The 13214-nt window shown below is 46.0% G+C and overlaps 1 protein-coding gene across 6 annotated transcripts in view; it reads left to right on the top strand.

The window, feature by feature from the left end:
• The window catches only part of Zfp808l3 (zinc finger protein 808 like 3), a 37041-nt gene that overhangs the window by 5386 nt on the left and 18441 nt on the right, over positions 1 to 13214 (top strand). The window contains exons 2-3 of one of the 6 annotated variants that reach the window (XR_015641395.1): positions 6244 to 6430; positions 9420 to 10320. The exons of the other annotated variants lie outside the window; for them this stretch is intronic. The gene's annotated coding sequence lies outside the window, so the exon portion shown is untranslated. Of the gene's footprint in view, positions 1 to 6243; positions 6431 to 9419; positions 10321 to 13214 lie in introns of those variants that run through there. 6 annotated transcript variants of the gene reach the window in all.

Genomic DNA, 13214 nt, shown 5'->3' with positions numbered 1-13214 from the left:
ACTACGTTCAATGTTTTATTCAGATTCTTGATAGCCTGGTGTGTAGACCCAAAAATGGGCCAGTCAGACGCTCATCAATCATCTAAAATTGATTACCTTACTGTTCATTCCTAATATTAAATATTGTCAAAGAAGGGAAGTTATCAACTTCCTTTATTCTGTCCCTTTCTGGACTGTGACTTTACCACTTTCAAAGTTCCTGGAGTAGACATTGATATTAAGCTGTGATGAAAAGAGTACAGAATCTTTGATGTAAAGGATTTTCCAATGCCTGGGAAATAGCGAATCACACTGAGTAGAGTTTACCTCAGGGAGAGACTGCTTCCCTGAGGTAAGTAGCATGGTAACCAAGCATATTAGATATTAGGATGCGAGGATGCACATGGTTGTTCACCTGGATTGTCAGAAAATATGGCTTCAGAAGGTAACACAGGAGACAGCCATGATTAACCAACAGCCACTAGGCCCATCCCCAGATCACAGAGCAGCCCTTTAACAAGCAGCTTCATGGAGCATTGCAGGGTCACAACCACCACTAAGGCCTGGTGTGCCATAAAGGACCGCTTTTCTTCTTGAGAAAAGCATAGTTCCGCCAGGTGGGCAGGACATCAGGTGACACCATTTGAAAAGGAAAAACACTGTTGTGGTGAGGACTGGCCTCATTGAGCAAGGCTTTCCATGAGGACTTCATGGATAGAGAATTACATAGCTCCTTCTCAAACTCAGCCACATCTTAGAGCCTGTAAGGGCCTGGGGCCTAGGACCTGGGGCCTTTCCCTAAGGCCTTGAGGTATATATTAAAAAAGCAGAGCTTCTCCTGAACAAAACACCAATGGCTTATGCTCTAAGATCAAGAATCAACAAATGGGATCTCATAAAACTGCAAAGCTTCTGTAAGGCAAAGGACACTGTGGTTAGGACAAAACGGCAACCAACAGATTGGGAAAAGATCTTTACCAATCCTACAACAGATAGAGGCCTTATATCCAAAATATACAAAGAACTCAAGAAGTTAGACCACAGGGAAACAAATAACCCTATTAAAAAATGGGGTTCAGAGCTAAACAAAGAATTCACAGCTGAGGAATGCCGAATGGCTGAGAAACACCTAAAGAAATGTTCAACATCTTTAGTCATAAGGGAAATGCAAATCAAAACAACCCTGAGATTTCACCTCACACCAGTGAGAATGGCTAAGATCAAAAACTCAGGTGACAGCAGATGCTGGCGAGGATGTGGAGAAAGAGGAACACTCCTCCATTGTTGGTGGGATTGCAGACTGGTAAAACCATTCTGGAAATCAGTCTGGAGGTTCCTCAGAAAATTGGACATTGAACTGCCTGAGGATCCAGCTATACCTCTCTTGGGCATATACCCAAAAGATGCCTCAACATATAAAAGAGACACATGCTTCACTATGTTCATCGCAGCCTTATTTATAATAGCCAGAAACTGGAAAGAACCCAGATGCCCTTCAACAGAGGAATGGATACAGAAAATGTGGTACATCTACACAATGGAATATTACTCAGCTATCAAAAACAACGAGTTTATGAAATTCGTAGGCAAATGGTTGGAACTGGAAAATATCATCCTGAGTGAGCTAACCCAATCACAGAAAGACATACATGGTATGCACTCATTGATAAGTGGCTATTAGCCCAAATGCTTGAATTACCCTAGATCCCTAGAACAAACGAAACTCAAGACTGATGATCAAAATGTGAATGCTTCACTCCTTCTTTAAATGAGGAAAAAGAATACCCTTGGCAGGGAAGGGAGAGGCAAAGATTAAAACAGAGACTTAAGGAACACCCATTCAGAGCCTGCCCCACATGTGGCCCATACATATAGAGCCACCCAATTAGACAAGATGGATGAAGCAAAGAAGTGCAGACCGACAGGAGCCGGATGTAGATCGCTCCTGAGAGACACAGCCAGAATACAGCAAATACAGAGGCGAATGCCAGCAGCAAACCACTGAACTGAGAATAGGACCCCCGTTGAAGGAATCAGAGAAAGAACTGGAAGAGCTTGAAGGGGCTCGAGACCCCATATGTACAACAATGTCAAGCAACCAGAGCTTCCAGGGACTAAGCCACTACCTAAAGACTATACATGGACTGACCCTGGACTCTGACCCCATAGGTAGCAATGAATATCCTAGTAAGAGCACCAGTGGAAGGGGAAGCCCTGGGTCCTGCTAAGGCTGAACCCCCAGTGAACTAGACTATGGGGGGAGGGCGGCAAAGGGGGGAGGTTTGGGAGGGGAACACCCATAAGGAAGGGGAGGGGGGAGGGGGTTGTTTGCCGGGAAACCGGGAAAGGGAATAACACTTGAAATGTATATAAGAAATACTCAAGTTAATAAAAAAAAAAAAAAAAGCAGAGCTTCTTCTCTAAAACCAGGCATATGCTTTTGAGATCTGTTAATGGTCTGGGGCCAGGTCCTTTGGAGAGGGGTTGTCTTTGCTGCTTAGATTCCAAAAATTGCTACCACCTGGGACTGAAGACATCAGTTCCAAAGTAGTGGAGGCGTGGTCTTTAATGTTAATGACATGGCCCTATACTCCGTGAGCAACATTGTTTGATCAGATCCCTCCTTAATTTGTCCATTGTATGGTTGATTCTGCTGACTTCATGGAAATCTCCCATTTCTTTCCATTTTCCTTGTAGGTAGTATAAATGCTGCTGTTCTTAAGAACCTTCCTTAGCAGAAGCCTTAGCTCCTTGCTACCCCACCCCAGCTTTCATACTTTCTATCTCCTACTTTTTCTATCTTTTACATCCTCTGAAGCCTTCCACTTAGGATTCTGTCCTTGAAGAATGGCCCGCTCTTTCAGAGTATTGGTGTAGTTAAGAAATGATTGGTGAAATATATTTGCTATGTAAATCTCCTAACTGCCAAGGGGCTAAAACAAGTAGTCACCACTCTATCCTTAAATTGTTCAGAATTAAAGTTAGGGTGTCTGTAAATTGTTGTCTTTATGCAGGTGAGAGCTAAATGAGTCCATTTGTGCATTTGGGAAAGTGAGTCTTTTGCTTATTCTCTGGGGAGTATAGCTTTACCCTTGAGTGTGCCACTGCCCTTCCTCTTCTAAGCAATTTGGGCCCTTTCTTCTGCTGTATATTCTAAATGAGCCCATCCTTTAGTCTAATCCCGGTTCCCAGCAGGTGTCTCTTGCTGGCCCAAAACTGGGATAGTCACTTGCATAACCATTTCTGGAGCCACCTGATCTGCCTGGGTATTGTTCAGTGCCACTGAGTCTCTTCCCATCTGATGTCTGGGGTAATGAATGCTCATAGTTGTTACCTTCATCATGACATCCAAGAGACCCACGATTTTGGCTTTGAAAGACCCCCAGAGCAGGGAGACCCTCACTCAAGTCTCGAGATGATGCGACCCCCCAAGAACTCACGTGAGACCGTCCTTGCTGTAATAAACATGAGGTGTAATAAACATGAGGAACCAGTGCACTGGGGTCGAGACTCATATCCCATGCAGGGGCAGTGGAGTTCGACCCCGAGATGCTGGGAGAAAGGGAGAAACCACAACCCAAGGGGGCGGGGGTGGTGTCTTTGGAAAATCACAAGAAGCTTCCTGTCAAGATTGCTTAACTTCTTGTTCCCTTTAGTTCCTAGGAGAAGCTTCCTTCTTCTCAAGGTTGTTCTTTTAAGATTTTAATCTAACTTTATGGTCAGCTAGTTCCTGGAAGAAGCTTCCTCTTATCTTTACTAGGTTGGGATCACCTATCTAAGGGCCTTATCTTAAACCCTTTATCTGGATCCTGGGAGAGCAGGCTCAAGAAATGTGAATCTTTACTTACTTACAGGTAGAGGGCAGGGTCTGGAATTTGAGGTATTTAGGGCTTCTTAGGGGTGAGATTCCATTTTTAAACTTCCGACTTTTTGGCTGTATTTTTTATTCTTTGAGCTTCTTTTTCTACCTTGGTATATAGCCCGGTGGACGGGAGCTGTGGCAAAGGCATCTGTGCTGATGTGCTGAGGGATAAAATGCTAAAGAATGGAAATTTCCTACCTATTTGAAGGCAGATTGCTTGGGTGGGATCTTGTGGTCTTTTCTGGATGTCTTGAGGCAAAGTCAGCTTCAAGTCATTGAGATGCTCCTCATTTAAGTTGAAAAGTTTTAACTCCCTATAGACTGGACTTGAGTCACCCACCTACCTCCCACCCCCAAGAAATGAAGTGTTTTAGCCTGCCAAGGGTGTATTGGGGGGAGAGCCTTCTTTTATAACAATTAGATGTCTGAGAACTGTCATGGTGGGCACTTTCTTTGTACTCTAGCTTTATCTCTTGGCTTACAATAGATTCTTGGAAGCAGAAGGGTAAGAAAGAGCAGAACACAGATGAAACAAGATTTGAGGAAAGGGAGCAAAGGAGCTGACTTGGGTTTGATGTTTTCAGGAGAAACGTATGAAAGACCCCAGCTTAGCAGCAGTAACGCCATTTTGCAAGGCTGTACTTAAGATGACTGGTTCAGGGAAAGGTTAGAACACTGAGTACACAGCGGCTGCCAAGCAGGATGTGTTTGGTTGAAGGCCTGGCAACAGGACGACTTCGGTTGAGCACCTGACAATGAAAAAAAGCCCCGGGAGAGGTCCCACACCCTGGTGGGGGGCCGAGTCAGTCGTTATGTTTCAGGAAGGTAGCTAAGAAACTTGCCCCCGGGCTGAACCCTTGGGGGGCCGAGTCAGCCGTTATGTTTCAGGAAGGTAGATAGGAAACTTGCCCCCGGGCTAAACCCTTGCCATATTAGAATCCACCAATTATATCCCTGTAACCATGCATCTGCTTCTGTATGCTTGCTTCTGCTCCCCAAAATCCTATAAGAAGCCCATCCTTGGTTCCGTGGGGCGCGCCAGTCCCCCGAGTGACTGAAGCGCCCACAGGTGCCTGTGCCTGTGTATCCCGACAATAAACCAAATCCTCTTGCTGATTGCATCCTGTGGTGTCTCGGTCTGGTCTTTAGAGTTGGAGGGTCTCCATCCCGAGGGAAAGTTCTCCCTGAGAGCTTTTCATTTGGTGCATTGGCCGGGAAAGGAGATCCTCCACCCAGGGACCACCGACCACCCACTGGGATGTAAGCCGGCCGGCGTCTGTCTGATTCTGTCTCGTTCTGCCCTATTCTGTCTGTTCTGTGAGCGCTCGGCCAGGTCTGTTCTGTGAGCGCTCAGCCAGGTTGTTTGGAATTTGGGCGGGACGAAGAAGGAGCTGACGAGCTCGGACTTCTCGCCCCGCAGCCCTGGAAGACGTTCCAAGGGTGTTAGGGCCCGACTTTTCGGGGCCCAATCTGGGACTCTGGTTAGAGGAGAAAGATCCGGACTAACGGCACCTCTGTCTGTATTTTTGGCTTTCAGAGGGCCCCGGACCTTTGCCACCTCCATCTGACTTTTTGCTTTCAGTTTGGTACCAAAGCCGTGCAGCACGCCTGTCTGTTGTTTGTTTGACTGTTGGTGTTGTTTGTTTTCTCTGTGTTCTAATCTTCCTTAGAACTAACATGGGACAGTCCCTAACAACGCCCCTAAGTCTCACTCTTGATCATTGGAAAGACGTCCACGACCGGGCACACAACCAGTCCGTCGAGGTTAAAAAAGGAAAATGGCAGACTCTCTGCACATCCGAGTGGCCCACTTTCGGAGCGGGATGGCCAGTGAATGGCACATTTAATAAGATCATTATTTTACAGGTTAAAGATCGGGTCGACCACGGACATCCTGACCAGGTTCCTTATATTATCACTTGAGAGAGTCTCGCCTTAAAACTCCCCCCCTGGGCGGAACCCTTCGTGGACCCGAATTGGCCTCCCCTCAACCCCCAGCCTGTCCCCTCGGCCCCGCCCGGTCCGCCGGCCACGTCTTTCTCTCTCTACCTTTGTGAAATCAGAGCCTTCTAAGAAACCTGTCCCAAACTCCCCTCTCATAAATCTTCTCTCTGACAGGCCCGGCTAAAACGGAGGAGGCAGAGCCGCCGGCCAGATCAGTTGCCGGGCCACAGTCTGATAAGGGTTTCTCCCCTGTCGCAGGGAGATTGCGCAATAAGTGCGAGGTGATGCCAGATACAACCTCCCAGGCTTTCCCCCTTAGACAGGGAACCGGTGGCCAGACCTAATACTGGCCGTTTTCAACAGCTGACATTTACAATTGAAAACAAAACAACCCTTCTTTCTCCAAAGATCTGGTGGCACTCACCAACCTAATAGAATCTGTTTTACTTACCCACCAGCCTACTTGGGATGACTGCCAACAGCTCTTACAGGCCCTCTTAACCTCAGAAAAAAAAAAACAAAGAGTGTTCCTAGAGGCCAGAAAGCATGTTCTGGGAGATGATGGGCGTCCCACCCAGCTGCCTGAGAAAATTGATGCTGCATTCCCACTTAAGAGACCAAACTGGGATTTTAATACAGCTGAAGGTAAGGGACACCTACGCCTTTATCGCCAGTTGCTTCTAGCGGGTCTCCGAGGGGCTATACGACGCCCTACTAATTTGGCTCAGGTAAAACAAGTATTACAGGAACAGGGGAAACTCCCTCCGCCTTTCTAGAGAGACTTAAGGAGGCCTACCGTATGTACACTCCCTATGACCCAGATGACCCAGGACAAATGACGAGTGTCTCTATGTCCTTCATCTGGCAGGCTGCTCCAGATATCAGGACTAAGTTACAGAGGTTAGAAAATTTACAGGGCTATACATTACAGGATTTAAAGAAGCTGAAAAGATTTTTAATAAGAGAGAGATAAAAAAAGAAACAAAGAATTGAGTCGAATCTTGGCCGCCGTAGTTCAGGGCCAAGAAAAGAAGGGAGATGGGGGAGGGGGGGCTCGAAAGGGGCTGAAGCTGGATAAAGATCAATGTGCCTATTGCAAAGAGGAAGGACACTGGGCCAGAGAGTGCCCCAAGAAGCCTGGTGGACCCCGAAAGCCTCGACCACGAACCTCCCTCTTGGCTCTAGATAAAGATTAGGGAGGTCAGGGCCAGGAGCCCCCCCCCCCCCCCCGAGCCCAGGGTAACGCTTAAAGTTGGGGGGCAGCCGGTTACTTTCCTGGTAGACACAGGAGCCCAGCATTCAGTCCTCACCCAAGCTTCAGGACAACTCAGCGACCGGACGGCCTGGGTACAAAGAGCTACTGGTGAAAAACAATACCGATGGACTATGGACCGCCGGGTTCAGCTGGCTACCGGTAAGGTGACCCATTCCTTCTTACATGTTCCGGACTGCCCGTACCCTCTGCTGGGCCGTGACCTGCTCACCAAACTAAAAGCACAAATTCATTTTGAGGAAAGAGGGGCCCAAATAACTGGCCCCCACGGAACTCCCCTTCAAGTTCTAACCCTATGAACCGGGACAGGACACTGGCTTTGGCAGAGACTGGTGGGATGGGGTTGGCGCTCCAACAGCCCCCCTTAATTACAACTCCAGTCTCCATAAAACAATACCCCCTGTCACATGAAGCTTATCAAGGTATAAGGCCTCACATTACGAGGCTTCTAGATCAAGGCATCCTAATCCCCTGCCGGTCGCCTTAGAATACGCCTCTTCTGCCTGTTAAGAAACCCAGCACTGGAGATTATAGGCCAGTACAAGACTTGAGAAAGGTCAACAAGAGGATAGAAGATATTCATCCGACTGTTCCAAACCCTTACAATTTGCTCAGTAACTGTTCATCGATGAGAAACAGGGGTATGCTAAAAGGGTCCTAACACAAAGGTTGGGACCCTAGAAACGCCCTGTGGCCTACCTGTCTAAGAAATTGGACCCTGTGGCCTCCGGCTGGCCACTGTGCCTAAGGATGGTGGCTGCTATTGCTGTCCTGATCAAGGACGCTAGAAAATTGACTTTGGGACAGCCACTCACCATCCTAGCACCCCACGCAGTGGAGGCCTTGGTAAAACAGCCCCCAGACCGCTGGCTCTCTAATTCTCACATGACCCACTACCAAGCCTTGTTACTGGATGCAGAACGGGTTCAGTTTGGGCACGTAGTCGCCCTCAATCCTGCCACCTTGCTTCCTCTACCAGAGGAGGCAGAACAGCATGACTGCCTACAAATCCTCGCAGAAGTACATAGAACCAGGCCAGACCTATCGGACCAGCCTCTTCAGAATGCTGACCACACATGGTACACGGATGACAACAGCTTCTTGGCAGAGGGAGAGCGAAAGGCTGGAGCTGCGGTCACTACGGAGGACAAAGTGATTTGGGCGAAAGCCCTGCCTGCTGGTACCTCCGCACAACGGGCTGAACTCATCGCCTTGACTCAGGCGCTCAAGATGACAAAAGGTAAGAGGCTAAACAGCCGTTATGCCTTTGCCACGGCACACATCCACGGGGAGCTCTACCGGAGGCGGGGGCTGCTCACATCTGAGGGTAAAGATATTAAAAATAAGGCTAAAATTCTGGCCCTCTTAGAAGCCCTATTCTTGCGCAAAAGACTGAGTATTATACATTGTCCAGGACACCAAAAAGGACACAACCCAGAGGCACGAAGAAACCGGCTGGCCGATGCCACGGCGCGAGAAGCGGCCATGAACAAACAAATCTTGCCCTTAAATAGCCCAGACCAACCCACGCCCCCACCAGTGGGACAAACCAGTTGGGTTTATGCCCATGAGGACATAGAGCTCCTAAAAAAATGGGGGCCATCTACCACCCTCAACTAAAACAGTGGGTCTACAAAGGACTTTTGAATTGATCTCCTTTTTACATAAATTAACCCATTTGGGGTTTAAGAAGATGAAAACCTTACTAGATCGAGAAGAGATAAATCTGTGTTTTTTAAATCGGGACAAAGCGATACAAAAGGTGACTGAGAGTTACAAAGCGTGCGCTCAGGTTAACCCGGGAAGGACCATGATTGGACAAGGAGTTCGTCCTAGGGGACACCGTCCCGACATCCATTGGGAAATTGATTTTACTGAAATTAAACCAGGTATATATGGATACAAGTATCTCCTAGTGTTTGTAGACACTTTCTCAGGATGGGTCGAAGCCTTCCCCACAAAACACGAGACTACAAAAATGGTCACCAAGAAGCTCCTCGAGGAAATCTTTCCCAGGTATGACATGCCTCAAGCGTTGGGGTCGGACAACGGGCCCGCTTTCGTCTCCCAAGTAAGTCAGTTGGTGGCCAAATTGCTGGGGATTGATTGAAAATTACATTGTGCCTATAGACCCCAGAGTTCAGGTCAGGTAGAACGCATGAATAGAACAATTAAGGAGACTTTATCCAAACTTACGCTTACAACTGGCTCAAAGGATTGGGTGGCCCTCCTTCCCCTAGTTCTATATCGGGCCCGGAATACCCCGGGCCCCCATGGTCTAACTCCTTTTGAAATAATGTATGGAACACCACCCCCATTTGTCCATTTCTTTGATTCAAACATTGCTGATTTTGCTGACAGCCCTTCTCTGAGGGCCCATTTACAGGCCCTACAGATTGTGCAGAGAGACGTCTGGAGACCTTTGGCCGCTGCTTACCAGGACAAGCTTGAGCATCCGGTGGTGCCACACCCGTTCCAGATTGGAGACACCGTGTGGGTGCGCAGACACCAGACCAAGAATCTCGAGCCACAGTGGAAAGGACCCTACACCGTCCTCCTGAGATCCACGCACCACACGTCAAGGCAGTCCGGTCTGAAGAATTGACTAATCACAACACTACACCCCAGACATGGAGAGTTCAGCGCACTCCAAACCCCTTAAAGTTAAAACTCCTACGTGGCTCCTCCTAGCCCTTTTGTGGCCTAGAGTCAGTGGGGGAATAAGCCCCCACCAGACAGAAATTTCTTGACCAAGTCGAGTGAAAGATTTCACTCAAAGTTAACAAAAAAAAAATGGGGGAATGAAAGACCCCAGCTTAGCAGCAGTAACGCCATTTTGCAAGGCTGTACTTAAGATGACTGGTTCAGGGAAAGGTTAGAACACTGAGTACACAGCGGCTGCCAAGCAGGATGTGTTTGGTTGAAGGCCTGGCAACAGGACGACTTCGGTTGAGCACCTGACAATGAAAAAAAGCCCCGGGAGAGGTCCCACACCCTGGTGGGGGGCCGAGTCAGTCGTTATGTTTCAGGAAGGTAGATAGGAAACTTGCCCCCGGGCTAAACCCTTGCCATATTAGAATCCACCAATTATATCCCTGTAACCATGCATCTGCTTCTGTATGCTTGCTTCTGCTCCCCAAAATCCTATAAAAAGCCCATCCTTGGTTCCGTGGGGCGCGCCAGTCCCCCGAGTGACTGAAGCGCCCACAGGTGCCTGTGCCTGTGTATCCCAACAATAAACCAAATCCTCTTGCTGATTGCATCCTGTGGTGTCTCGGTCTGGTCTTTAGAGTTGGAGGGTCTCCATCCCTAGGGAAAGTTCTCCCTGAGAGCTTTTCACGTAGACTAGGTAGAAGGGCATACATGGAAAGAGATTCCTGAGTGTCTTGCAGTTTAGTTCTACATTCAAGCTTGTCAATATCTATGTTACATATAGTTAAGAAAATGAAGTTAGCTCACTAGGGTTGCATGTCTTTACCAAACCTCCCACAGCATTTGTTATTATTGGGAATATATATCAGAAAATGTAAAAAGGTAAAGGCTAGAGAAAGTAACTTATTTTAATTCAATTGCATAAAATCAATTTTAAATGAAAATATGGTAAATACAGAGATGGCTTAGTTATGAGCATTGGATATTGTTATAGATGACACAGGTTGCATTCTCTAAAACCATGTGGCATTAAACCAGCTGCTGTAACTGTAGTCCCAAGGGATCTAATGCCTTCTTCTGACCACTGCAGGTGCTGCACACAAACAAGTGCCAGGAAAGCACTCATATACATAAAATAAAAATAAGGTATAAAAAATGGCGTCTTCCACTGGATGGTTTTGGCTCATTGGTCAAAGATCAAGTGACTATAAGTGTGTGGGTTTATTTCTGCGTCTTCCATTCTATCCATTCCTGCCTGTCTGTCCTCATCACTCTTGCTCTGTAATACTGCTTGAGGTCAGGGATGATGATTCCCCCCAAAATTGTTTTATTGTTAGAAATAGTTTTTGCTAGCATAGGTTTTTTTGTTATTCCAAATGAATTTGCAAAATGCTCTATCTAACTCTGCGAGTTGGAATGTTGATGGGGATTGCATAAATCTGTAGTTTGCTTTTGGCAAGATGGCCATCTTTACTCTATTAATCTTGCCAATTAATCTATGCCAGTCCATGAGCATAGGAGATCTTTCCAAATTCTGAGATCTTCAGTTTCTTACTTCAGACTTGAAGTTCTTGTCATACAGACGTTTCACTCGCTCGCTTAGAGTCAACCGAGGTATCTTATATTATTTGTGACTACTGCGAAGGGTGTTATTTCCCTAATTTCTTTCTCAGTCTGTTTTTCCCTTGTGTAAGGAAGGCTACTGATTTGTTTGAGGTAACTTTATACCCAGCCACTTTGCTGAAGCTATTTATCAGGTTTTGTAGTTCTCTGGTGGGTTTTTTGGCCTCACTTAAGTATATTATTATATCTTCTGCAAATAATGATATTTTGACTTCTTCCTTTCCAATTTCTAATCCTTTGATCTCCTTTTTTTTTGTCTCATTGCTCTGGCTAGGACTTGAAGTACTATATACAATAGGTAGGGAGAGATAAGGCCGCTTTGTCTAGTCCCTGATTTTAGTGTGATTGCTTCAAGTTTCCATTTAGTTTGATGTTGGCTACTGGTTTGCTGTATATTGCTTTTACTGTGTTTAGGTATGGGCCTTGAACTCCTGATCTTTCCAAGACTTTTAACATGAAAGGGTGTTGAATTTTGTCAAATATATTATAAGCATCTAATGAGATGATCTTTAGGTTGTTGTTGTTGGGTTTTTTTGTTGTTGTTGTTGTTGTTGTTTTTTTGAGTTTGTATATATAGTGATTTATATCCAATGGAAAAAAAGAGAGCATTTTCAACAAAATGCTGGTTCAAATGGCAGTCAGCATGTACAAGAATACAAACCAGTCCACTCTTATCTCCTTGTAAAATGCTCCAGTTGAAATGGATCAAGGAGGTCCACATAAAACAAGATACACTGAAACTAATAGAAGAGAAAGTTGGGAAGAGCCTCGACCACATGGGCACAGGGAGAGATTTCCTGAACAAAACACCAGTGGCTTATGCTCTAGATCAACATTTGACAAATGGGACCTCATAATATTCCAAAGCTTATATAAGGCAAAGAGCACTGTTAATAGGACAAAACAGCAACCAACAGATTGGGAAAAGATCTTTACCAGACCTACATTCCATACAGGGCTAACATATCATATATAAAAGAACTCAAGAAGGTAAACTCCAGAAATCAAGTAACCCTGTTAAAAAGTGGGATACAGAGCTAAACAAAGACTGCTCAACTGAGGAATATCAAATGGCCGAGAAAGCACCTAAAGAAATGTTCGGCATCCTTAGTTATCAAGGAAATGCAAATCAAAACAACCTTGAGATTCTACCAAACACCAGTCAGGTTGGCTAAGATCGAAAACTCAGGTGACAGCACATGTCTTCGAGGCTGTAGAAAAAGAGGAACACTCCTCCATTGCTGGTGGGATTGCAAGCTGGGACAACCACTCTGGAAATCAGTCTGGTGGTTCCTCAGAAAATTGGACATAGTATTCCCTGAGTACCCAGCTATACCACTTCTGTGTCTTTACCAAAAAGATGTTCCAACATATAACAAACACACATGCTCCACTATGTTCAAAACAGCCTTATTTATAATAGCCAGAAGTTGAAAAGGACCCAGATGTCTTCAACAGAGGAATGGATACAGAAAATGTGGTATATTTACACAATTGAGTATAACTAAGCTATTAAAGCAATGACTTTGGGAAATACTTAGGCAAATGGATGGAACTAGAAAATATCATCCTGAGTGAGGTAACCCAACCACAAAGGAACACACATGGTATGCACAAACTGATAAGTGGATATTAGCCCAAAAGCTCAGAATACCCACAATACAATTCACTGACTATCTGAAGCTCAAGAAGGAGGAAGACCAAAGTGTGGATGCTTCAGTCTTTCTTAGAAGAAAGAACAAAACACACAGGAGGAAATAAGGAGACAAGGTATGGAGCAGAGACTGAAGGAAAGGCCATCCAGAGACTGACCCACCTGGGGATCCATCCCATATACAGTCACCAAACTCAGACATTATTGCAAATGCTAAGAAGTGCTTG

The sequence above is a fragment of the Rattus norvegicus genome, chromosome 17, assembly GCF_021556685.1.
Source record: "Rattus norvegicus strain SHRSP/BbbUtx chromosome 17, alternate assembly SHRSP_T2T, whole genome shotgun sequence".
NCBI classification, from domain to species: Eukaryota; Metazoa; Chordata; class Mammalia; order Rodentia; family Muridae; genus Rattus; species Rattus norvegicus.
Note: the sequence above shows the minus strand (reverse complement) of the source record. Positions and strands in the feature narration are given on the sequence as shown.